The sequence below is a fragment of the Somniosus microcephalus genome, chromosome 6, assembly GCF_052327205.1.
Source record: "Somniosus microcephalus isolate GS21.2 chromosome 6, FLI_Smic_1.0, whole genome shotgun sequence".
Lineage (NCBI taxonomy): Eukaryota > Metazoa > Chordata > Chondrichthyes > Squaliformes > Somniosidae > Somniosus > Somniosus microcephalus.
This window is the reverse complement of record NC_140992.1, coordinates 238,841,793-238,869,737: the sequence shown is the minus strand read 5'-3', so window position 1 is coordinate 238,869,737 and position 27,945 is coordinate 238,841,793. Positions and strand designations below refer to the sequence as shown.

At 45.4% G+C, this 27,945-nt stretch overlaps 1 long non-coding RNA gene across 1 annotated transcript in view; it reads right to left on the bottom strand.

Annotated features, from left to right (window-relative positions):
* LOC147116559 (uncharacterized) overlaps positions 1-24,398 on the bottom strand; it is a 440,444-nt gene extending 416,046 nt beyond the window's left edge. The window contains exon 1 of the long non-coding RNA XR_015078837.1: positions 23,022-24,398. This is a non-coding gene — a long non-coding RNA (uncharacterized LOC147116559). The remainder of the gene's footprint in view (positions 1-23,021) is intronic.
* Between the last annotated feature and the right edge of the window lie 3,547 nt (positions 24,399-27,945).

Below are 27,945 nucleotides of genomic sequence, written 5' to 3'. Positions count from 1 at the left end.
TTTACAGCTGGATTGGTTGTCAAAGGATTCTTCACAAAATAAAAATTGAGGGAATTGTCTTGTGTTTCTCCTGTCAGTTGGCAGAAGGCTGTATTCATGACCGTGGAGTACTAAATGAATGCTAAACCATTCCTGTTAGTGTCCTTTCTCTTTATAATTTTGTTTGAGGCGAGAGAGAAAACATTAGAAAGCATTTGTTGTACTGGGGATTGACATGAATCAGTCATTCATGAAAGAAAGACTTATGAAATAATACTGAGCGGCCTACGGGTGGTGCTGTCCAGGGAGAGTATAAATACTCGAGCACGGGCCCAGCTTGCGCAGGGCATGCTCAACAGGAACTAGTGAAAGACACAACTAGACCTCCATGTTGTAAAACATTTGATTAAAGCTTTGTTTAACGCTTAGACCAAGTGCCTAGTAGTTTTCTTACATCAGGGATCATCTAGTAATGTGTGCCCCTTTCTCTGTATTTTTGGGAAGTTTGTTCTGTGGGAATATGATTTCCACTATTGCAAATGATTTTCTTTTTGTCAGCTTGGTATCTAACATCTGCAGAAACCCACCACCAGTTTAAAAGTCTCCAAATCAAACTACTGAGAAATCAACCCACGGTATTTCCTGTTTGTCTGGTGCAAAGTGCACTTCCCATAAGGATATATGCCACTTACCAAGATTGAACGCATTTCAATGCAGACTGATAGAGCTGAGCATTGGAGAGTGTGTGTAAGCGCAGGGGTGCTAGAGTGGAAACAGTTAATTACCATGAAGCTTATTGGCTAGGTCTACCCTACCTGGTTGCATTAGTCAGCCAGGCTGGTTCTTCAATTGCTTACTGGTCTGCTTAGTTCTGAGCTTCCACCACCAGGGAACGTCACCTTGGAACCACCTCAACCCCAATTTACTTCAATGACAGTCATTAATTGGGCATCAGACAACTGACAAGGGCAGGTTTGAGCCTATGCTGAGTGGACAGCAAGTACCACAAGCTCCTCAACAGCACGGTGAGCAACACTTAGCATATGTGAATACTTTACCTACCTCCTGCTTACTCTACCCCATTCCCTCTGAACTGCTACTTACCCAACTTCCCTTCCCAGCCCCCATGTAGCTGACATCATAAATGGCTCCTTCTACTCAGGTACTGTCCTCCTTCCCCCCTTTCAGGACTCCACCATCAGCCCACTCCTCAAAAAACTCTACTCTCTGTCCTGCCCCATTGCCAACCCCCTTTCTCTCTTCAAAGTCCTTCAACATGTTGTCAAATCCCAAATCCATTCCCATCATTTTCGTAATTCCCTGTTTCAATCTCTCCAATCAGGTTTCCAGAGCACTGAAATGGACCGAATTAAAGTCACAAATGACATCCACTGTGACTGTGACCATGGTGCATTTTCCTTCCTTGTCCCTCTCTGCAATCTTTGAAACGGTCAACCAGGCCATCCTCCTTCAACACACTCTTCTGTTGTCCAGCTGAGTGGGACCACCCTTTCTTGTTCCACTCTTACCTAGCCAATCTTAACCAGAGAATTTCCAGCAATGGCTTCTCTTTCAACCGCCGGACTGTTACCTCTGGATGGATCCTTGACGCGCTCCTCCTCCTCATCATCTACATATTGCTCCTTGGCAGCATCATCAGTAGACTTGGGGTCAGCTTCCACACATACGCAGATGACACCCAGCTTTACCTCTCCACCACCTCTTTTGACCTCTCCACTGTCTGTGCTGTCAGGCTGCTCATCTTGAATGAGCCACAATTTCTTCCAATTAAATGTTGGAGAAAACCAAAGCCAGTGTCTTCGGAATCTGGTCCACTTTTTTTGCAACAAAAATGATGCATTCTGGTAAATTGTAATAATTTTTACACTTCACAATTAATATTTTAATCTAAAGAGAAAAACAAAGTGACATTTAGATTTTCAACAGAACACTGACCTAAAACTTGCCTCAATAGTCAAACTCTCCTACATCCAACATCTCCCACAAAAGGCATTTTGCCCCCACCAGACCCACTTCACTGAGATTATGCACTCCATTCAACTCCCCCACCCTTTCAAAGAGATACTGGTGTACATTTACTTCAATGCCAGGGTACAAGAGCTTAAGGCGTTGTTGCAAAAAAAGTTCACAAACTGCTCACTATTTCCATCCATTTATTTTACTAGTTCAAAAAAGTGAGCAGCCTGAGCCCCAGCACTGAAGAGGGAAATTTATCCACTCTTTCCAGTCCTCCCTGATCATATTGGCACTCTTTTCTCACTCCCTCTTCAATTCAACCTGGCATTCCTCTTCCCCCTCCGACCCAATTAAGCTGGCACTCTCCTTCCAATCCCCTTCGCCTGTTCAAACAGGTATTCTTCCTTCCCCTCTAAGATTCATCCTGGCACTCTTTGCAACCCCACCCCAGTTTATATAGCCTTCTCTCACCCCACTCCCCCCTCAGCTAATACTGCACTCTCCTCTCAGTACATCAAAGTACTACAGTACTCCCAATTTCTCTGCTCCAGCTCGCCAAAGCACTCTTCCCAGCTTCTGCCCTTTTCTCTCTATTGCCATGTATCCCCTCCATTTCCATTAATTTCCCTCTTTCACTCCCATCCACTCCCCTCCTACCCACCCCTCCGTGCTGTGCGTCGTGACATTAAAAAAATGCCAGTTTTTAAAAAAGATAGCTTTCCATAATTTCTGAAAGATTACATCAACTGAAATGTTATGGTTCCATGTATAATTTATTTTCAGATCTAAATACTTGGGTAAGGTTCAAACCTACAGCTTATAACTGATAGTAGGGGGTGATGTACAGCCAAATAAGGAGGAAAAAACAAGTCAGCAGGGAAGGCAGAGCAAAGATGTGAAGGCAAAAGGGAATATGGCAGGGCTGGAAGGCATTTATTTTAATGCAAGGAGTCTTGCAAATAAGGTGGATGAACTGAAGTTGTTGTTGAACACATGGGAGTACGATATTGTTGCTATCACGGAGACATGGTTGAGGGAGGGTCAGGACTGGCAGCTAAATATTCCGGGGTATAGAATCTTCAGGCGAGACAGAGGGGGGTGTAAAAGGGGAGGGGGTGTTGCAATATTAATTAAGGAGTCTATTACTGCTGTAAGGAGGGATGATATATTAGCGGGTTCCTCTAATGAGGCCATATGGGTAGAACTTAAAAACAAAAAGGGGTCAAGCACCTTGCTGGGAGTGTACTATAGGCCCCCAAACAGTCAGGGGGAGATAGAGGAACAGATATGCAGGCAGATATCAGAAAAGTGTGAAAATAATAGGGTAGTAATAGTGGGGGATTTCAACTTCCCCAATATAAATTGGGATAGTCAGAGTGTGAAAGGCTTGGAGGGAGCAGAATTCTTAAAGTGCATCCAGGAAAGCTTTTTGAGCCAACATGTAGAAAGTCCTACAAGAGAGGGGGCGGTACTGGACCTAATTCTAGGGAATGTAGCCGGGCAGGTGGTGGAAGTGTCTGTAGGAGAGCATTTTGGCGATAGTGACCACAATTCGGTGAGATTTAAGGTGGTCATGGAAAAAGACAAAGACGGCCCGGAAATCAGGGTTCTAAATTGGGGGAAGGCCGATTTTAATAAGATAAGACAGGATCTGGCAAAAGTGGACTGGGAGCAGCTACTTATAGGAAAATCCACATCAAAACAGTGGGAGGCTTTCAGAAGGGAAATAGAGAGAGTACAACACCAACATGTTCCTGTAAAGGTCAAGGGTGGGACCAACAAGCAAAGGGAACCTTGGATGACAAAGGATATACAAAAATGCATTAGAAAAAAAAGGGGGGCTTTTGGCAGTTACAAAAGACAAAAGACGGTGGAAGCCCTAGAGGAGTATAGGAGGTGCAGGGGCATACTTAAAAAGGAAATTAGGAGGGCGAGGAGGGGCCATGAAATAACACTGGCGAGCAAAATAAAGGAAAATCCTAAGATGTTTTATAAGTATATTAAGGGCAAGAGGATAACCAGGGAAAGGGTAGGGCCCATTAGGGACCAAAGTGGCAAGCTGTGTGTAGAGCCAGATGAAGTAGGTGGGGTTTTAAATGAATTTTTTGCCTCAGTGTTCACTATGGAGAAAGACGATGTAGATATAGAAGTCGGGCAAGGGGACTGTGACATACTTGAACATATTAGCATCGAGAGGGAGGAGGTACTAGCGGTTTTAGCAGGCCAAAAAGTGGATAAATCCCCAGGCCCGGACGAGATGTATCCCAGCCTGTTGTGTGAGGCAAAGGAGGAGATTGCAGGGGCTCTGACACAAATTTTCAGAACCTCTCTGGCCACAGGGGATGTACCAGAGGACTGGAGAACAGCTAATGTAGTACCATTATTCAAGAAGGGTAGCAGGGATAAACCAGGGAATTACAGGCCAGTGAGCCTAACATCTGTGGTAGGGAAATTATTGGAAAAAATTCTGAGGGACAAAATTAGTCTCCACTTGGAGAGGCAAGGATTAATCGGGGATAGTCAGCATGGCTTTGTCAAGGGTAAATCATGTCTGACCAATCTGATTGAATTTTTCGAGGGGGTGACTAGGTGTGTGGATGAGGGAAATGCTGTGGATGTGGTTTACATGGACTTCAGTAAAGCTTTTGACAAGGTCCCGCATAGGAGACTGGTCAAGAAGGTAAGAGCCCATGGGATCCAGGGGGCCTTGGCGCGTTGGATCCTAAACTGGCTGAGTGGCAGGAGGCAGAGGGTGATGGTCGAAGGTTGCTTTTGTGACTGGAAGCCTGTGTCCAGTGGGGTACCTCGGGGATCGGTGCTGGGTCCCTTGCTGTTTGTGATCTACATTAATGATTTGGATGAGAATGTAAAGGGTATGATCAGTAAGTTCGCGGATGACACAAAAATTGGTGGGGTGGTAAATTGCGAGGAGGAAAGCCTCAGGCTGCAGGACAATATTAACGGGTTGGTCAGATGGGCGGAAAAGTGGCAAATGGAATTTAACCCGGAAAAGTGCGAGGTGATGCATTTTGGACGGACAAATAAGGCAAGGGAATACACAATGAGTGGTAGGTCCCTAGGAAGTACAGAGGGTCAGAGGGACCTTGGTGTACATGTACATAATTCCCTGAAGGCAGCGGAACAGGTAGATAAGGTGGTTAAAAAGGCTTATGGGATACTTGCCTTCATTAGCAGAGGCATAGAATATAAGAGCAGGGAGGTTATGATGGAGCTGTACAAAACGCTGGTGAGGCCACAGCTGGAGTACTGTGTGCAGTTCTGGTCGCCTCACTATAGGAAGGATGTGATTGCTTTGGAGAGGGTGCAGAGAAGATTCACCAGGATGTTACCTGGGATGGAGCGCCTCAGCTATGATGAGAGACTGGACAGGCTGGGGTTGTTTTCCTTGGAGCAAAGAAGGCTGAGGGGGGACCTGATTGAGGTGTACAAAATGATGAGGGGCATAGATAGGGTAGATAAAGAGGAACTTTTCCCCTTAGTAGGGGGGTCAATAACAAGGGGGCACAGATTCAGGGTAAGGGGCAGGAGATTTAGGGGGGATTTGAGGAGGAACTTTTTCACCCAGAGGGTGGTTGGAAGCTGGAACTCACTGCCTGAAAGGGTGGTAGAGGCAGGAACCCTCACAACATTCAAGAAGCATTTGGATGAGCACTTGAAATGCCATTGCATACAAGGCTATGGACCAAATGCTGGAAAATGGGATTAGACTGGACAGGGAGGGATGGGCGGCGCAGACACGATGGGCCGAAGGGCCTCTTTCTGTGCTGTAAAACTCTATGACTCTATGACTCTATGATGCTACATCTAAAATTGTGGCTGCCAGCTCAGGAGCTACTTAAAGTTCAAATTCTTACCCTATGCTGAATTAAGGGGAAAAAGTGGACCGTGCTGAGTTATAAAATGTTTCTGGGTCATTTTTAGATAATGGGACCCCAAAGGTGAAGGACTGCAATAGCCTTTATTAAAATCTCTGATTTCCAGAGGGAGTGAGCTTGAAGTTATGAACTGAACAGTAATTTATCCTTGGGGGCAGAAAGATTTCAGCTGTTATCACCTTGGCAACTGGTAGTGAAAGAGTTTAGTCACCTAGTTCCATGCTTCAAGTACTACTCTCTACAAACATTCAAATCACAGTGGAGTGCTGATAAACAGAGTCATCTGCTTGAATAATTTTCATTAATTCCAGATAAAAATGACTGCATTTTATACCACAGGCCATTTAACCATTCACTCTGAAATTCAATCCAAAACGATTCTTTGAAATAGAAATTTTAGATAAAACAGAGCCAACATTCCTGTTTTTTCTAAAGAAAGGAGAAAGCTAGATTTTGCGCCATCAATAAGCACTAATGAAATGTGGGAACATATGGTTTTCAACTATGTGACTTCATTTCACATTTCCCAAACAGCTAGCAGGCCACTTAGCCATTATAACTGTTGAAAAGTTTAATAATTCAAGAGTGGAATGTGCAAATGTTGGGGGGAAAAGTGTCTGAGTGCCAAATATTACTGTGAAGTAACGGCATACATACTCATGAAGTAAACTAGTTATAACAAAAAAAACGCTACATTAATAGATCATATTAGCAAGGAACAAACAAGCATGGTATTCAAACTGGGCATAAACGAGTCATGCCACTTATATTATACATGGCATAATGAGGGACTGAACATACTGCAGGAATTCATTTTTGGGGACAGAGCAACTTATCCCAATGCCCATTATTCTTAAGTTTAAAGGAAAAACTGGCACAGAACACAAGAGACAGGTGCAACCCCCAGATTTTAAGGAACTCACTCCATAGAAAGGCAGGCTGTACTTAAAGTAGATAAGTCACCAGGACCAGATGGGATGCATCCTAGGATGTTGGGGGAAGTGAAGGAAGAAATCATGGAAGTACTGGCCATAATATTCCAATCCTCCTTAGATAAGGGGGTGTTGCCAGAGGACTGGAGATTTGCAAATGTCACACCCTTGTTCAAAAAAGGGTGTGAAGATAAACCCAGCAACTACAGGCCAGTCAGTTTAACCTCGGTAGTGGAGAAGCTTTTAGAAACGATAATCCGGGACAAAATTAACAGTCACTTGGACAAGTGTGAAATAATTAAGGAAAGCCAGCACGGATCTGTTAAAGGCAAATCGTGTTTAACCAACTTGATCGAGTTTTTTGATGAGGTAACAGAGGGTTGATGAGGGCAATGCGGTTGACGTGGTGTACATGGATTTCCAAAAGGTGTTCAACAAATTGCCACATAATAGGCTTGCCAGCAAAGTTGAAGCCCATGAAATAAAAGGGACAGTGGCAGCATGGATACGAAATTGGCTAAGTGACAGGAAACAGAGTGGTGGTGAACAGTTGTTTTTTTAGACTGGAGGAAGGTATATAGTGGTGTTCCCCAGGGGTCAGTTCTAGGACCACTGCTTTTCTTGATATATATTAATGACTTGGACGTGGGTGTACAGGGCACAATTTCAAAATTTGAGGATGACACAAAACCTGAAAGTATCGTCAACAGTGAGGAGGATAGTGATAGGCTTCAAGAGGACATAGACAGACTGGTGGAATGGGCGGACACGTGGCAGATGAAATTTAACGCAGAAAAGTATGAAGTGATATATTTTGGTAGAAAGAATGAGGAAAGAAAATATAAACTAAAGGGTACAATCCTAAAGGGGGTGCATGAACAGAGAGACCTTGGGGTATATGTGCACAAATCATTGAAGGTGGCAGAGCAGGTTGAAAAAGCAGTTAAAAATAGCTTACGGGATTCTGGGCTTCATGAATAGAGCTATAGAGTACAAAAGCGTGGAAATTATGATCAACTTGTATAGAACACTGGTTCAGCCTCAACTGGAGTATTGTGTCAAATTTTGGGCACCGCACTTTAGGAAGAATGTGAAGGCTTTAGAGGGGGTACAGAAAAGATTAAGAAGAATGACTCCAAGATGAGGGACTTCAGTTACGTGGATAGACTGGAGAGGCTGGGGTTATAATATTAAGTGCAGGGGTGAAATTAAAAAGGAAACTAGGAAAGCAAAGATAGGGCATGAAAAAATATTGGCAAGTAAAATCAAGGAAGACCCAAAGATGTTTTATAAATACATAAAGAGCAAGAGGGTAACTAAGGAAAGAGTAGGGCCTATTAGAGATCAAAAGGGTTACCTGTGTGTGGAGGCGGAAGACGTGGATATGTAACTTAATGAATACTTTTCAAAGAGAGGGGCGATACAGACATTGTAGTTAAGGAGGATGAGATAAACATAGTGAGAGGAAATATTAAGGGCTTTAGCATCTTTGAAAGATGAATTGCCAGGCCTGGATGAAATATATCCCAGGCTGTTAAGAGAAGCAAGGGAGGAAATAGCGGCGGCTCTGACCATCATCTTCCAATCCTCTATGGCTACAGGCATGGTCCGGAGGACTGCTAACATTGCACCACAGTTTAAAAGGGGAGAAAGGGTTAGAGCAAGTAATTACAGGCCAGTCAGCCTAACCTTAGTGGTGGGAAAATTATTGATTAATATTGTCCCTTAGAACATTTCCCATCACTTAGAAAGGCACAGATTAATCAAGGACATTCAACATGGATTTGTTAAGGAAAGGTCGTGTCTGACTACCCTCATTGACCTTCCTCGTTACCTCCTCAAAAAATTCAATGAGGGTAGTGCATTTGATGTAGTCTACATGGATTTTAGCAACGCCTTTGGCGAGGTCCCACATGGCAGGCTGGTCTGAAAAGTAAAAGCCCATGGGATCCAAGGGAAAGTGGCAAGTTGGATCCAAAATTGGCTCAGTGGTAGGAAGCAAAGGGTAATGGTCGACGGGCATGATCCTTAATACCTGTGCTTTCAAGTATGTGTTTATATGAATGTTTAATTGCATAGCCGTTGTAACTATAGAGGCTAATTGGTTAGGCAAAACAAACTTTTACATTAAAACTATTAACCCCACAAAGTTCCAGGACCAAGCTCTGCCCTATGAAATGCAATTCAATCAAGCATGTGAACTGTCCCTAATTAACCCATGATTCCTAAGTGTTCAGTAATTTTATCAACCTTATTGACTCTGGAGTTGAAGGTTTTTCTTATTCATTCCTGGGATGTGGGTGTCGCCAGCAAGGCCAGCATTTATTGCCCATCCCTAATTGCCCTGGAGAAGGTGGTGGTGAACTGCCTTCTTGAACTGCTGCAGTCCTTGTGAAGGTACTCCCATAGTGCAGTTAGGGAGGGAGTTCCAAGATTTTGACCCAGCGACGACAAAGGAATGCCGATATATTTCCAAGTCAGGATGGTGTGCAACTTGCAGGTGATGGTATTCCCTTGCGCCTGCTGCCCTTGTCCTTCTAGGTGGTAGAGGTCGCGGGTTTGGGAGGTGCTGCCAAAGAAGCCTTAGCGAGTTGCTGCAGTGCATCTTGTAGATGGTACACACTGCAGCCACAGTACACCAGTTGTGGAGGGAATGAATGTTTAGGTGGTGGATGCGGTGCCAATAAAGCAGGCTGCTTTATCCTGGATGGTGTCGAGCTTCTCGAGTGTTGTTGGAGTTGCACTCATCCAGGCAACTGGAGAGTATTCCATCACACTCTGTACTTGTGCCTTGTAGAGATAGTGGAAAGTTTTTTTTGGGCGGGGGGGGGGGGGGGGGTGGGGGGGTGGTGGTGGAAAGACAGGGGGACGGCGGGGTCAGGAGCCACTCGCCACAGAATATCCAGCCTCTAACCTACTTGCCACAGTACTTATGTGGCTAGTCCAGTTTAGCTTCTGGTCAATGACGACTCCCCCAGGATGTTGATGGTGGGGGATTCAGCGATGGTAATGCTGTTGAATGTCATGGGGCGATGGTTAGACTCTCGCTTGTTGGAGATGGTCATTGCCTGGCACTTGTGTGGTGCAAATGTTCCTTGCCACTTACCAGCCCAAGCCTGAATGTCATCCATGTGTTTGGACTGCTTCATTATCTAAGGAGTTGCAAATGGAACTGAACACTGCAATCATCAGCAAACATCCCTTCTTCTGACCAAATGAAGGAGGGAAGGTCATTGATGAAGCAGCTGAAGATGGTTGGGCCTAGGACACTGCCCTGAGGAACTCCTGCAACGATGGCCTGGGACTGAGATGATTGACCTCCAACAACCACAACCATATTTCCTTTGTGCTAGGTGTAACTCCAACCAGTCGAGAGTTTTCCCCGATTCCCATTGACTTCAGTTTTACTGTACTAGGGCTCCTTGATACCACACTCAGTCAAATGCCGCCTTGATGTCAAAGGCAGTCACTCTCGCCTCACCTCTGGAATTCAGCTCTTTTGTCCATGTTTGAACCAAGGTTGTAGTGAGGTCTGAAGCCGAGTGGTCCTGGCGGAACCCAAATTGAGCATCGGTGAGCAGGTTATTTTTGTGTAAGTGCTGCTCGATAGCACTGTCAACGTCAATGACACCGTTCACCACTTTGCTGACAATTGAAAGTAGATTGATAATTGGGGCAGTAATTGGCAGGATTAGATTTGGCCTGCTTCTTGTGGACAGAACATACCAGGGCAGGTTTCCACATTGTCAGGTAGATGCCAGTGTTGCAGCTGTATTGGAACAGCTTGGCTAGAGGCGCAGCTAGTTCTGGAGCACAAGTCTTCAGCATGACAGTCGGGATGTTGTCGGGGTCCATAGCCTTTGCTGTATCCAGTGTGCTCAGCGTTTCTTGATATCACGTGGAGTGAATCGAATTGGCTGAAGACTGGCTTCTGTGATGGTGGGGACCTCAGGAGGAGGCCGATATGGATCATCTGCTCGACACTTCTGGCTGAAGTTGGTTGCAAACGCATCAGCCTTGTCTTTTGCACTCGTGTGCTGGGTTCTGCCATTATTGAGGTTGGGGATATTTTTGGAGCCTCCTCCTCCGGTTAGTTGTTTAATTGTTCACCACCATTCACAACTGGATGTGGCAGGACTGCAGAGCTTTGAGCTGAGTCGTTGATTGTGGGATCTCTTAGCCCTGTCTATAGCATGCTGCTTCCACTGTTTAGCATGCATGTAGACCTGTGCTGCAGCTTCCCCAGGTTGGCACCTCATTTTTAGGTATGCCTGGCGCTGCTCCTGGTGTGCTCTTCTGCACTCCTCTTTGAACCAGGCTTGGTCCCCTGGCTTGATGGTAATGGTAGAGTGAGGGATTTCAGGCCATGAAGTGACAGATGGTGGTGGAATACAATTCTGCTGCTGCTGATGGCCTACAGCACCTCATGGATGCCCAGTTTTGAGCTGCTAGATTTGTTCTGAATCTATCCCATTTAGCATGGCGGTAGTGCCACATAACACGACGGACGGTGTCTACAGTGTGAAGACGGACTTTATCTCCACAAGGACTGTGCGGTGATCACTGTCATGGACAGATGCATCTGCGACAGGTAGATTGGTGAGGACGAGGTCAAGTAGGTTTTTCCCTCATATTGGTTCTCTCACCACCTGTCGCAGGTCTGGCAGCTATGTCCTTCAGGACTCGGCCAGCTCGGTCAGTAGTGGTGCTACCGAGCCACTCTTGGTGATGGACATTGAAGTCCCCCACCCAGAGTACATTCTGTGTTCTTTCTACTCTCAGTGCTTCTTCCAAGTGGTGTTCAACATGGAGGAGTACTGATTCATCAGCTGAGGGAGGGCATTAGGTGGTAATCAGCAGGAGGTTTCCTTGACCATGCTTGACCTGAAGCCATGAGACTTCATGGGGTCCAGAGTCAATGTTGAGAACTCCCAGGGCCACGCCCTCTCGACTGCATACCACTGTGCCGCCACCTCTGGACAGGACATACCCAGAGATGGTGATGGAGGAATCTGGGACATTGTCATACTCACATAATCATACCTTTCAGCCAATGTCACTTGACTAGTCTGTGGGACAGCTCTCCCAATTTTGGCACAGCTCTCCCAATTTTGGCACAAGTCCCCAGATGTTAGTGAGGAGGACTTTGCAGGGTTGACTGGGCTGGGTGTGCCGTTGTCATGTCTGAAGCCGGTGCCGATCCGGTCCATCCGGTTTTATTCTTATTATTGTTTTTTGTAGCCGTTTGTTACAACTGAGTGGCTTGCTAGGCCATTACAGAGGGCAGTTAAGAGTCAAAGGATATAAGTGAACCAGGTGGGTTTTTAATGACAATCCAATAGTTTCATGATCACCATTACTTATATCAGTTTTCTATTCCAGATTTATTTAATTAACTGAATTTAACGTGGGATTTAAACTTGCGTCTCTGGATCATTAGTCCAGGCCTCTGGATTACTGGTCCAGTAACATAACCACTATACCACTGTTCCTGGTAAGAGGAGAGACTAAAAGGCCCATAATTTCCAGGCTTAGCCCTTTTCCCCTTCTTAAACAAAGATAAGATTTGCCACCTTCCAGTCCTTTGGAAATGGAAGATCTTTGGAAAATTATAGTTAGTGCCTTCACTATGTTTCTCCAACTTGCTTCAGTAGATTATTACAGATAATTAATAAAATCAGACTCAGTATGTCCTGAAAAATAGTCCAGCAATAAACATGATAAATACAATACATATCTTATGGTGTCACTATTATTCATTTCTTGAATAAGTGATTGGGAGAACATTCAAATTGTTCAGTAAGTTATTCTAATAAGTAGCTGAGCCTTGCCAAAACTGAATTCCCCAGTCTGTATTCAGTTATCTAATCAGTAGATCATCTGGGTCTGGTGACTTATCTGTTTGGTCCCATTAACTTTATAATTGCTTCCTTTTGAATATTTATTTCTACTATTGGCTCTTCTACATTTGGAGTATTATGTAGAGTTCTGGTCTCCATATTATAAAAAAGATATAGAGGCATTGGGGAAGGTGCAAAACAGATTTACAAGGATGAGACCAGAACTGAGAGGTTACAATTATCAGGATAGAACAACAGGCTTTAGAAAAGAGAAGGTTGAGGGGTGACCTAATAGAGGTCTTTAAAATTATAATGGGGTTTGATAGGATAGATGTAGAAAAGATGGTTCCGCTTGTGGGGCCGTCCAAAATTAGGGGCCATAAATCTAAGATAGTCACTAATGAATCCAATAGGGAATTCAGGAGAAACTTATTTAGCCAGAGAGTGGCTAGAATGTGGAACTTGCTACCATATGGAATAGTTGAGCCAAATAGCATAGATGCTTTTAAGAAGAAGCTAAATAAGTATGAGAGAAAGGAATAGAAGGATATGCAGATAGGGTTAGATGAAGTAAGGTGGGAGGAGGCCCGTGTGGAGCATAAACAGCGGCACAGACCAGTTGGGTCGAAAGGCCTGTTTCTATATCATGAGAGGTGGTCTCATTGAAACATATAAAATTCCTAAGGGGCTTGACAGGGTAGATGCTGGGAGGATGTTTCCCCTGGCTGGGAAGTCTAGAACTAGGGGTCACAGTCTCAGAATAAGGGGTCAGTCATTTAGGACTGAGATGAGGAGAAATCTCTTCACTCAAAGCGTTGTGAATCTTTGGAATTCTCTACCCCTGTGGATGCCCAATTGTGGAGTATATTCAAGACAGTGATTGATAGATTTTTGGATACTAAACGAATCAAAGGATATGGGGATAATGCGGAAAGGTGGAGTTGAGGTAGAAGATCAGCCATGATCTTATTGAATGGCGGAGCAGGTTCGAAGGACCAGATGACCTGCTCCACGTTCTTATGTTCTTGCATTCTTATTCTCCTCAGGTACTCCTGAAGTCCCATTTTCACCATCCTCAGAAGCAAAATATTTTTAAGGCTCTCTGAAATTCCATCACAATCAAGTACAAGATGCCCCTCTGTCTGCAAGTGGCCCCACCCCTTCTTTAGTTATCTTTTTACTTCTTGTCTGCTCAAACACCCTTGCTTACTTGCCCTTCTTTGCTACCCAGAATCAGATCTTGGCAGACATGCCTACGTTGTTGGACAGTTCTGAATGCATTCTAGAAGCCCCCCCCCCCCGCCCCCCCACCTTCACCACAAATTTCCATCTTATCCCAGTCTACCGTAACATACTTAAAGTCTCCCAGTGTTGCAATTTTGTTTCATTCCTCTCTAAATTGACCCATTGTTCAGTGATCTATAATGGACTCCCAATATGGTGGGAGAGAGAAGCAGGCAATGAGAGCGCAAAAGTGAGTGGGAACATCTGGGTGTTTCGTTGCGCAGACATGTCCTCTTCCCAAATTATACAGGAAATTGCTACTTACTAACAGCGGGCAGGCAAAAAAGGAATAATAAAGCATTCTCCTCTTTTTAACGGAAGTTACACATCAGAGCATTTATCCACTGACCACTTTTCTTCTCTTTACACTTTAACTAGATTACCACAGATACTTAATAAGAGCAGTCTCAATAAGCCCTGGGAAATAGTTCAGCATCAAATGTTGTAACCACAATGCGTATCTTATGGTGTCACTACTATTAATTTCTTAAACACATGATGAAAACTTTCTCCCAATGGCTCCGTAAGTTAATCTATTAAGCAGCTGAGCTAAGAAAAACAGAACGTCCGACTCTTTGCTCAGTTAGCAGCTCGGTAGCAGTACAGTCACTGCAACTGACCTTAATGCCCCTGGGTTAGGAAAGGTTCACGTTCCTGCCCATAGTCACAATCTAGCAATGCCTGCTGGAAGAGCACGTATGAATACCAGATAAGGACAAAACAAGGCTCAGTTGGGATGCACCCCCGAACCCTCCCACAGCCCCCTCCCCCCCATTTGAATCGGCCACAGGCTCTCACTGTCAAGGCTTACAGATCAATAGCAACTTGATGAGAGAGAGACTATTCCCTGTAAAACTGCACCCAATGAGGGGTGTGTGTGTGTGTGTGTGTGTGTGTGTGTGTGTGTGTGTGTTTTTCAAATTATGATGAGACACACTCTCAGCTAATACACTTGAAGTTTATACGACACAAAACAAAAGCTGTAAGTGTATAATTATAGTGTATTGTTTTCCCCTTACTCTCATATACAGTCAGCCTCTTTATGAATGAATCTTTTGAAATTTGTCATCTAGGTTCTCTGCAAATTTTGAAAAACCAAACAAAGATTGTTAGAAGCTCAAGAAAAATATTCCAGCAGCTCAGCTGACTGAATGGTATTGATGCATCCTGGGAAAATTGAGTGACTGCAAATGCTCAGACTGCACAATCTGCATTCAGTAACAGAGTGAGTGCTTTGGGCAAAAATATCAAGTCCAAGCTCAAGTTTTCAGAAACAGATGAAGTCGCCACATAAAAACTTTGTATCATTGCAAAATATGTATTTTTACATATTTAAAATCAATGGCCCAGAAATTCAGGTCTCCATGGGTGAGTACACATGGGGTACTCATCCATAGGCCCAATGGAAGTGCCGGTTTCCTGCATGCACTGCGCATGCGCGGGAAACCGGCACTTCTGATCCCCTGAACGAAGGGGTTCAGAGGTCGAATGCGTGCGCATCGAACTTCGTTTTTTTTGCAGGTTTTCCCAGGAGGGTAAGTCTCCAGAAGATAGACATTTAAAAAGCAGGCGTAAGGCCTGCTTTTTACAAGGTAAGTGGTCAATTAATTAAAATTAAAACATTTTTTCCACAGGTTTATTATTTTTAAATACTTTAAAGCAAGGTAAGTTTATTTTTTTCAAAAATTTAAATTAGTTTAAAATAGTTATTTCATGTAATTTATAGTTTATTTAAAAAATGTGGGTTTTAAAAAATTTATTTGAAGATTTAGTGCTGTTTTGGGGCTGTAGTATTTATAAGTCTTGACAGCTCTTCCTGTCAGACTTATGAATGGAGCATTCCCTGCTCCGATTGGCTCCCGATGGCCCACGTGATCCCAGGGGACGCATCGAACTAACTGTGCCCCTGGGATACGCAAGCACTGCGCGCCAGCAGCTGGACCAGGCCCCGGATCGGAATTCTAACAGGAGCCCAGTGACATAGGATAATTGAATAAGAGGGACATAAGAATTTGCATTAGGAAAAGCTGAAAAATTGTGACCAAACAACTTGACAATGGAGTGCATGATTTGCTAACAAAGAGTGCAAACAGACATTTGGTATCATGTACAGTATAAACTAAATTCTTATCTCTAGGTCATCTATTTCAACAAGAACTTGCATTTATATAGCAGTTTAACGTAGGAAAACTTCCCGAGGCAGTGCGTAAACAGACAAAAATCGACTTCGAGGCAGCTTAATGCTGCCAATGGGAATGAGTAAGAGGCCAGAGTTGGAGGAACACAGAGTTCTTGGAGAATTGTAGGACTGGGTGAGGTCAGAGATAGGGAAGGGTGAGACCATGAGGGATTTGAACATGAGGATGAGAATTTTAAATCTGCTGCATTGGCTCCTGGTCCATCAATGCCTATCAACAAGCACGATGACTATGGGTGACTGGAACTTGGTGCGGGTTAAGGTGTAAGCAGCAGAATTTTGGATGAACTCAAGTTTATAGAGAGTGGAAGATGGGAGGCTGGCCAAGAGAGCATTGGAATAGTTCAGTCTAGAGGTAACAAGAACATAGATTTTTTTTTTATTCATGGGATGGCAAGGCCAGCATTTATTGCCCATCCCTAATTGCCCCCGAGAAGGTGGTGGTGAGCCACCTTCTTGAACCGCTGCAGTCCGTGAGGTGTTTTCCTAGTGGTTTGATACAACTGAGTGGCTTATGTCATGTCATTTCAGAGAGCAGTTGAGAGTCAACCACATTGCTGTAGGTCTGGAGTCACATATAAGCCAGACTGGGTAAGGGCAGCAGATTGCCTAAAAGACATTAGTGAACCAGATGGGTTTTTATGACAATCCAATACTAGCTTTTTAAATTCCAGATTTATTTAATTAACTGAATTTAAATTCCACAGCTCTCAGGTGGGATTTGAACTCATGTCTCTGGATCATTAGTCCACGCCTCTGATTTACTAATCCAGTAACATAATCACTATGCTACCATACCCGTGATGGTTTAGAAAGGGCGGAGACGGGTGAAGTTACAGAGGAAGTCGGCGGCCTTTGAGAGAGAGAAGCTATTGGGGTCAGAAGTTCAGCTCAGGGTCAAATAGGATGCCGATGTTCATGCAGGGCTAGACGTCAGACAACACAGCTACAGGGGAGGGGGTGCTGAGGTTGAGTAGTGTTGTCAGCAGACACGTCAAACCTAATGTCATGTCTTTGGATGCTGTCACCAAGGGGCAGCATGTAGATGAGATATGGGAAGGGGCCAAGGATAGATTCTTGGGGGACTCCAGAGATAACGGTGTGGGGGTGGGAAGAGATGCTATTGCAGGAGTTTCTCATTTTCTGGCTATGACTGGATAGACAAGAGTGGAAGCAGGCAAGGCAATGCTACTCAGCTGGACAGCAAAGGAGGCATTGAAGGAGGCTGGTTTAGTCGACCATGTCACTGATAAGTCAAGATGAGGTGGGAGGCGGGGTGGGGGGGGGGGGGGGAAGGAAATAGTGCACCACAGTCACAGTGGATGTCATTTGTGATTTTTATTAGGGCTATTTCTGTGCTGTGGCAGAGTCAGAAACCTGATTGAAGAAGTTCAAACATGGAGTTATGGGAAAGATGGGCACAGATTTGGGAAGCACAACACGTTCAAGGACTTGAGAGAAAGGAGAGGTTGGAGATGGGGCAGTAGTTTGTAAGGAAAGAGATGTCAAGGTGTTTTTTTTGAGAAGCGGGGTCATTACAGCAGGTTGGAAAGGGAGAGGGAAATCATTTAGAATGTCAGCTAGCATGGGGGACAGGAAAGGAAGTTGTGTGGTCAGCAGTTTGGTGGGAATACGGTAGAGAGCAGGAGGTGGGTCTCATGGACAAGATGAATTCAGAAAAGGTATGAGAGGAGATAGGAGAGAAAGTAGAGAACGATGCAAGTTCAGAGCTAGGGCAGGGTGGAATTTTGGGGGAAGCTCAGCTGGTGGGCAAGGGGTAGGCAGGCATGCAACAAAGGCAGCTGAACAGATGGTCTCAATATTGGTATCTATACAAGTCAAAATTATTCCAAAAAACAATTCATGCTTATTACTGTGCACACATTATAGAATGAAAATAAAGAGAGGTCTATGATTGGGTGGAGGACAAGAGATGATTAAATGACAGAAGTGATGCTGGTGCAAGGCAAAATGAGGTGAACGAGAGAAATCAAACAAACGTTGTGTGCAGAGGATGTGTGAATGGTTACAGCAGAATAGCAGATGGGGAAAAAAGAAAAAACTGACTTGCATTTACATAGCGCCTTTCATGACCACCAGATGTCCCAAAGCGCTTTACAGCCAAGGAAGTACATTTTTGAAGTGTAGTCACTGTTGTAATGTAGGGAAGGGAAGCATGGAAAATCTGAAAAAGCAGCGAATGCTCCAGTGGCCTAAAAGTGAGGTCGAACAAAAAGGCAGGTAGATACCAGAGACGCAGACCACCTGCCATGTACCAATCTTCACCCAGAAGTGCCGAGTGGATGAGCCATATCAGCCTCCTCCGGAGGTCCCCACCATCACAGAAGCCAGTCTTCAGCCAATTCGATTCACTCCACGGGATAGCAAGAAACGGCTAAGTACACTGGATACAGCAAAGGCTATGGGGCCCAACAACATCCCGGCTGTCACGCTGAAGACTTGTGCTCCGGAACTAGCCGCGCCTCTAGCCAAGCTGTTCCAGTACAGTTACAACACTGGCATCTACCCGACATGGAAAACTGCCCAGGTACGTCCTGTCCACAAAAAGTAGGACAAATCCATTCCTGGCCCATCAGTCTACTCTCAATCAACAGCAAAGTGATGGTAGGTGTCCTTGACAGTGCTGTCAAGTGGCACATACTCACCAATAACCTGCTCACCAATGCTCAGTTTGGGTTCCACCAAGACCACTCGGCTCCTGACCTCATTACAGCCTTGGTCCAAACATGGACAAAAGAGCCGAATTCCAGAGGTGAGGAGAGAGTGACTGCCCTTGACATCAAGGCAGCATTTGACCAAGTGTGGCATCAAGGAGCCCTAGTAAAATCAAAGTCAATGGGAATCAGGGGGAAAACTCTCCACTGGCTGGAGTCATACCTAGCACAAAGGAAGATGATTGTGGTTGTTGTAGGTCAATCATCTCGGCCCCAGGACATCACTGCAGGAGTTCCTCAGGGCAGCATCCTGGGCCCAACCATCTTCAGCTACTTCATCAATGACCTTCCTTCTATCATAAGGTCAGAAGTGGGAATGTTTGCTGATGATTGCACAGTGTTCAGTTCCATTCGCAACTCCTCAGATAATGAAGCATTTCATGCCCGCATGCAGCAACACCTGGATGACATTCAGGCTTGGGCTGATAAGTGGCAAGTAACATTCGAGCCACACAAGTACCAGGCAATGACTATCTCCAACAAGCGAGAGTCTAACCACCACCCCTTGACATTCAACAGCATTACCATCACCAAATCCCCCACCATCAACATCTTGGGATCACCATTGACCAGAAACTTAACTAGACCAGTCACATAAATACTGTGGCAACAAGAGCAGGTCAGAGGCTGGGTATTCTGTGGCAAGTGTCTCACATCCTGACCCCCCCAAAAGCCTTTCCACCATCTACAAGGCACAAGTCAGGAGTGTGATGTTATACTCTCCACTTGCCTGGGTCAGTGCAGCTCCAACAACACCCAAGAAGCTCGACACCATCCAGGACAAAGCAGCCTGCTTGAGTGGCACCCTATCCATCAGCTTAAACATTCATTCCCTCCACCACACCATGGCTGCAGTGTGTACCATCTACAAGATGCACTGCAGCAACTCACCAAGGCTTCTTCGGCAGCACCTCCCAAACCCGCGACCTCTACTACCTAGAAGGACAAGGGCAGCAAGCGCATGGGAACACCATCACCTGCAAGTTCCCCTCCAAGTTACACACCATCCTGACTTTGAAATATATCACTGTTCCTTCGTCATTGTTGGGTCAAAATCCTGGAACTCACTCCCTGTGGGAGTACCTTCACCACAAGAACTGCAACGGTTCAACACCACCTTCTCAAGGACAATTAGGGATGGGCAATAAATACTGGCCTTGCCAGCGAAGCCCACATCACAGGAACGAATGAAAAAGGATCCTCATCCAAAGCACCAACCCTCCACCTCCTCCAATCCCAGAAGCACTGGTGCATCTATCCTACATTACCAGCACTTGCTGTCCAACAAAAAATAGGAGCTGTGGTTACCATCTGAAGTTGTTAAATTCAATGCTAAGGCCATAGGGCTGTAAAATGCCAAGTAGAATGATAAGGTGTTGTTCCTCGAGCTCACATTAAGCTTCATTAGAACAGTGTAGGAGCCCAAGGACAGATCAGTCACACTGGGACTGGGATAGAGAATTAAAGTAGCAATCCGGGGTCGCACTTGCGGACAGAATGGACCCAATCTGCGTTTAGTTTCCCAACTAATTAGAGGAGACCGCATCGTGAGCAACAAATACAAGACACTATGCTGGAAGAAAAGCACTGTTCAGTGGCACGGGAGAAGGAGAAAGGGCAGGTGTTGCATCTCCTGCTTGCATGGGAAGGTTACAGAAATGCCAGCTACTTGTCTGAATGGAGATGTTCTAAACCACAAAGTCATTCAAAAATATGTTATTTTCACTCTGTTTTGAATACAAGTTGCAAGATTTATAAACTAGCAATGTAACAAAAAATGATCAATGTAAACTTTTCCAAATACTACAATTTTCAGGTGAGCAGCAGAAGTATTTTCACAGAGCCAGCCATAGTGATTTTAGTGTGTAAATTACACTTGATCACTATTACACAACTCACTAGTACCAGCAACAGACAAGTCTCCATTGGGTTAGGTAGTCTAACACTTCCTTCACAGGAAAAGAACACTTTAAACAAGGCAACAGTTTAGAATTAACATTAGACTTATATACATGTCAACCATCCATGTCTTACATTCAGCCAGCATTTATGGGGCACTGTTCACATTTGTGGATGAAAATCAGTGCCACTCTTGGGCACCCTCCACAGCTCCAACCTCCTTTTGCTGCTCTAATTTTGAATGCCACTGCACACTGTCAAGACCTCCTGCAAGACCATAAGTTCCCACCATACTGTGCAATAGCATTCAAAACTGAAGCATCAAATCCATGATATAGGAGTCCCAGAGCAATGCGAAGGAGGGAATCCAAAAACACTGCTTGGGAGGGAAAGGGAAGAAAGCTCCACAACAGTGCTGGTGAAACAGGAAAAAAAAGGAACACCTGGTATGTGGGAGAGGGAAACTAGAAGGAAGTCCAAAAGTAGCAGTGGCAAGGGGTGGGTAAAGACAGCAAGTGAACAAGAGGTTGGAAGGAACGAGGGGGACGGAACATATGCTAGAAGGAAAAAAAGGCATCTTATGAACTGGGGAACAAGGAGGTTGAAGGGGAAATTGCTCCATAAGCTAGGGATGTTGGTGGGAATTTGTATTGGAAATGAACTAGAACATTTTTTTTAATGCAAAAAAAAAATTAAAATTCTCCCAAGAGCTTGTCCCAAATATCCCTAGAAATGCACCACCAGTTGGCACAGGAGCTGCATTTGGAAGACATGTGGACACTTTGGAGTTATGTGCCTATCACCATGCCTCTATTCGATAAGATTAATGGGAGAATGAGGTTAATAGAAAATTTAGAACAGTTTTAAATAACATTTAGTAACATCTCTTTCATTTTTAGATTATTCAGAACATGTAATGCTCATGAAAGGAGACAAAATGCAGCAAATAAGATGGGGAGGGAAGAGGCAATACCCAAAGTCCCCTAGAAAATAAATATTTCCCTCTCTGGCTTCTTTCCCGCAATCGGAATAAAGGAACGTTGGACATAGCTGCAACTTAGTTATAACACCCGCTATACTTTCAGGACAATTACTTATTTACAGGCTTATATTCAGGGCCCTTTGGGTGGCCAGCTTTTACTCCTTTCCTAGGTTGAGACGAATGGGCAGAACCTTTAGAATAGGACATCAACATTGTTTACCCACCCTGCCATTGATCTCACTGAACTGAATGTTGATCAGAAAACAATGAAACACGGGCGTTCGGCAAAAATTAGAGACCCCAGAATATCTTGCTGCTTGCTCTGTCGTTCCCGCCAACGCGTGGCAGCACGTGCACGCGCAGCACGCTACCCAAGTGCTCGGTCCCAAACCTTCATCCATCCGTTCAGAATGGGGGAAATAAGCTGCTGAGACATATACAACCAGTCGGAAAATGCTTTATTGTTTTTGATGTTGCATTATAAACTTTTATCAAAGTTTCCACTTACAGCCTTTACAGTTCCTGGCTATCAGCACCAGGCTGAAAATTTAGCACGAGCTGTCAGGTGAGATATGAGCAACACCTGTAGGACTGACAAATTCCTCAAAAAGGCACGTGGGCCTGTAATTATTGTTAACAACACCAATCGCATCAACCAAAGTTATTTGCAACAAATATATTTTTTTAATCGTACGAGAAATCTTGCAATTTTCAAAGAAATACATTTTCCACCAAGGGAAATGCGATGGGGAGCGCGTTGAGCCTAATTCCACGATGTCCTAATACAAAACATATTTCCAACGAATACAAGACGACTTCCAGCCATAGAAGAAGCGAAAACGATTTCAAAGCCCTCCAGTTGCAATAATGGATTGCTAATCTTTAAATACACGCTGACACCTATTTACTCTTTCTCTCTATAGAACTACCGGCTTGTTTGGCCAATGATAAAGCATTGGAATTAGCAAGTCAAAATTAATTAAGATTGTTAAAACGCGTTTAATTGAAAATATTGCATTCGTGTACAGATGTCTGATGCAAATACTGAGAATTAGGCTTCAGCTGAGTGTTAACTGCTCACACAAGACAGTGATGCATCGACAGTGAACTCATTAATTTTATCATATTCCGAATTCTATAAACTTCACAGTGCAAAAGCGTTTTTAAAACGTAAGTTTCAAAATGTTATCAGGAATAAGCTCCCGACTTTTCCAAATTCTAAGCCAAGTTAGTTCGATTTCTGATTCATCTTTTGAAATTGCACAAAACATTAATATTTACATGATTAACAATCACTCACCCTCTCGCAACCCAAAACGTTTCTAAGTGAAGAAGGATTCGAGAGGTTAAAGTGATATTTGGAGTTACAGATGTATCTATCTTGATTGCTGCATTGCCGTTCTCCGCAGCAGCACTTCACTGGGCTCAGGGAAATCTCTCCGCCCTCACACTTCGTTAACTCTTTGTGCACCAAAGGCTCTTGTCCTCCTCTTCCGCTACGTTGTCGATTTCTATTAAATGGGAAATCCATTCGAACATTTTACTCACCTGCAGTTTCTTTTGTTATTATTTATTAAATATTGCCCGAAACATAAACTTTCATATTCTCCTGTTTCAATGTGGTAGATTGTTGAAATAGCCAACGTCACATATCAAGTGGTTGTGTGCAATTTAAGCTAATATTATAGTTTAAAATGTACCAGGCCATTCACACCGGTGTTACACTCTAAGACCGTGTTCCACGTTTACAGGGAGTGTGAGAGGTTGCAGCCCCTCTTCCATTATTTGAAGGGGCTGCACCTCGATTTTTGGCCGCACTTCAGTCCCACGCTCCTGATCTACGGTCACCCGGTGCGGAGGGGAGCGGGCAGGTTGGAGGACCTCCTTGTAGGCCTGCTCCTGGGCCTGGCTAAAAAAAACATTAATTGGTCCAGGCAGCGGGCGGTCAAGGGGGTCGTTCAGCCGGATTGCCTGCCTCTCTTCCGCGGCCATGTTCGCGCCCGGGTGGCCCTGGAGATGGAGCACGCGGTGTCCGCCGGCACGCTTGAGTATTTCCGCGACCGGTGGGCGCCGCGGGGACTGGAGTGCGTCGTCAACCCGGAAAACCAAATTTTAATTTGATTTGTTTAAGTTTCATTTGAAGTTTTTGTTAATTTACAGATAATTTGTTTACGTACCCAAATTAAAAAAGAGTACACTCTAAGACCGTGTTCCACGTTAAAAGGGAGTGTGAGAGGTTGCAGCCCCTCTTCCATTATTTGAAGGGGCTGCACCTCGATTTTTGGCCGCACTTCAGTCCCACGCTCCTGATCTTTGGTCACCCGGTGTGGAGGGGAGCGGGCAGATTGGAGGACCTCCTCATTGGACTGCTCCTGGGCCTGGCCAAAGTTGCCATTAATTGGTCCAGGCAGCGGGCGGTCGAGGGGGTCATTCGGCTCGACTGCCTGCCTCTCTTCTGCGACCATGTTCGCGCCCGGGTGGCCCTGGAAATGGAGCACGCAGTGTCTGCCGGCACGCTCGAGGCCTTCCGAGACCGGTGGGCGCCGCAGGGACTGGAGTGCATCATCACCCCGGAAACCAAATTTTAATTTAATTTGTTAAGTTTTATTTAAAGTTATTTTAGTTACAATCTATTTGTTTATGTACCCATCAGAAGAGTACACTCTAAGACAGGGAGTCCGTGTTCCACGTCTATATGGAGTGTGAAAGGTTGCAGCCCCTCTTCCATTATTTGAAGGGGCTGCTCCTCGATTTTTGGCTGCACTTCAGTCCCATGCTCCTGATCTTTGGTCACCTGGTGCGGCGGGGAGTGGGAAGATCAGGGGACCTCCTCGTGGGACTGCTCCTGGGCCTGGCCAAAGTGGCCATCAACTGGTCCAGGCAGCGGGTGGTCAAAGGGGTCGGCTCTCTTCCGCGTCCACGTTCGTGCCCGGGTGGCCCTAGAGATGGAGCACACGGTGTCCACTGGCACGCTTGAGGCCTTCCGCGACCGGTGGGCACCGCAGGGACAGGAGTGCATCATCACCCCCGGAAACCAAATTTTAATTTAATTTGTTAAGTTTCATTTGATGTTACAGTTTATTTGTTTATTGATCGCACCAAAAGAGTACACTCTAAGACGGGAGGACGCCCACCCTCCACCATCGATTACTGTAAAACGTGAGATCTGCTAATTTAAATACTGTACCCTCTGGCATTTCTTTCATGCAACACCCTTATAACAGGAGTAATGTAGTGGGACAGGTGGAATCTACTGGTGCAGTCTTTACATATCAAGAAGTGGTTGAAAATTGCAGCAGAAGACTGGGGAAACCCTAGGTAAGTAATAAACTTTTTGTAAGACAGACTTGACTTAGGTAATAGATGGCTTGTGAGATGTTGTGACACTTCTAAAGAATATCTTACACTGGAGAAGCAAATGTGAGAAGTCACACAACACCAGGTTATAGTCCAACCTGGTGTTGTGTGACTTCTCACATTTGTCCACCCCAGTCCGGCATCTCCACATCACTGGAGAAGCAGGCAGAGGCATCCAGAGAATGGAACAGGGCATTGGAAGGATGCAGAAAAGAGGACAACATTATAATGAGACAACCCATCATTCACTCCTGGACAAAATGCTGCAAAAGAAAGTCCGCTGAATGCCATGTGGAGGGAAGTGGCAGAACAGTAGACCAGTGCTAGAAAAATTCAATGACTCAATGAGATCAGGTAAGATACAGACTGGTCACCATCCTTCTCCTTTCTTTGGCACCATTGTCTAAAATGAAAAGGTGAACAAGTCATCTTTCACAGTGTGCTATTGTACAGGATTTCATTAACTCCAAAGGGTGAATTTCCTTGTTGTTTTGTGAATTTGCTGGACAGGAAAGGAGCAGGAATTTTTTTAGCAAAGAAATTCAGGTGGAATCTGAAGGGGATGCAGGAACAGGAGGATGCCATCCAGCCCCTCGAGTCTGTTCTGCAGCGTGCTTCTCCCGAGTTTCCTCATCCTTTTTGAGCCTTCCTGCCATCCGCCTGCTGAGTCCCCATGGCTGGTCCCTGGTGGTCTAGTGGGTATCCTGCAGCATGCTACCCGCCACCATCTCAGCACAACCCCAGCCCGGCATGAGGTTGAAAAGGTCATCCGACAACTGAAGAACAAGGCCTCAGGAGCAGATGGAATCCCCGCCGAGGCACTAAAGCATGGCAGAGAAACACTACTGGCATGAATTCATGAACTCATTTCTCTTATCTGGAAGGAGGAGAGCATGCCAGGGGATCTCAGAGACGCCATAATTGTGGCCATCTTCAAGAAAGGTGACAAGTCCGATTGCAGTAATTACAGAGGAGTTCCCCTGCTGTCTGCCACAGGGAAAGTCATCACAAGAATCCTCCTCAATCGCCTTCTCCCAGTGGCCAAAGAGCTCCTCCCGGAGTCGCAATGCGGATTCCGCCCACTAAGGGGCACAATGGTCATGATCTTCACTGCACGTCAATTACAAGAGAAATGCAGGGAACAGCACCAACCGCTGTACATGGCCTTCTTTGATCTCACAAAGGCTTTCGACACTGTCAACCGTGAGGGATTATGGAGTGGCCTCCTCAAATTCGGCTGCCCTCAAAAGTTTGTCACCATCCTCCGCCTGCTTCATGACGACATGCAAGCCGTGATCCTGACCAACGGTTCCACCACAGACCCAATTCACGTACGAACCGGGGTCAAGCAAGGCTGTGTCATTGCGCCAACGCTCTTCTCGATCTTCCTTGCTGCAATGCTCCATCTCACCCTCAGTAAGCTCCCTGCTAGAGTGGAGCTAATTTACAGAACAAATGGGAAACTGTTCAACCTCCGTCGCCTCCAGTCCAGGTCCAAGGTCGTCCCATCCTCTGTCTTCGAATTACAATATGCAGGCGACGCTTGTGTCTGCGCTCACTCGGAGGTCAAACTCCAAACCATCATCAACACCTTCACCGAAGCGTACGAGAGCATAGGCCTTACACTAAACATCCGCAAGTCACAGGTCCTCTACCAACCTGCCCCCGCCACACAGTACTGCCCCCCGATTACCAAAATCCACGACGAGGCCACTTTCCATACCTCGGGAGCCTACTGCCAACAAGGGCAGACGTCGATGACGAAGTCCAACACCGCCTTCAGTGTGCCAGTGCAGCCTTCAGTCGCCTGAGGAAGAGAGTGTTTGAAGACCAGGACCTCAAACCCGGCACTAAGCTCATGGTCTACAGATCAGCAGTGATACCCGCCCTGCTGTATGCCTCAGATACATGGACCATGTACAGCAGGCAGCTCAAAGCACTGGAGAGGTACCACCAACGCTGCCTCCGCAAGATCCTGCAAATCCATTGGCAGGATAGGTGCACCAACGTCAGTGTTCTCGCTCAGGCCAACATCCCCAGCATCGAAGTACTGACCACGCTCGATCAGCTCCGATGGATGGATCACATTTTCCGCATGCCCGATACGAGACTCCCAAAACAAGCGCTCTACTTGGAGCTCCGGCACGACAAAAGAGCCCCAGGTGGGCAGAGGAAACGCTTCAAGGACACCCTCAAAGCCTCCTTGAAAAAGTGCAACATCCCCACCGACACCTGGGAATCCCTGGCCCAAGACTGCAAAAAGTGGAGGAAAAGCATCCGGGAAGGCGCCGAACAATTCGAGTCTCTTCACCGGAAGCAAGCGGATGCCAAGCGCAAGGAGCACACATCAACCCAAGCACCCCACCCACCCGCTCCTTCAACCACCGTCTGCCCCACCTGTGACAGAGACTGTAGGTCCCGCATTGGACTCATCAGCCACCTGAGAACTCATTCTTAATGTGGAAGCAAGTTATCCTCAGTTCAGAGGGACTGCCTAAGAAGGAAGGAGTATTTGGTGCTCTCAGTGCCATGGTCCCACTTTGATTTTCGGTCAGAAAATTGACGTTTACAAACAAAACAGTCTCTATGACTTGATTTACTTGTGAAAGTAACAGTGTGGCAACTCCAAGTTTCCTGAGTTGGCACTGCTGTTGCACTCTGGGTAAGTTAGACTGAGATAAATGAGGTGTAGCAGTTGCCAGGATCAGCTGACCAAGGCACAAGCGATGCGCTTGTGAGGTTGAAGAGTCTGGAAACTTTCTATAGTGATATCTGCAGCTTGGGAAAGCTTTTTGAACCTTTGTTTTGCAATTTTTTTCTGAAGCAGCCCACTGGAAGATTTTCAGACCCCCCACCCCCAACATCTC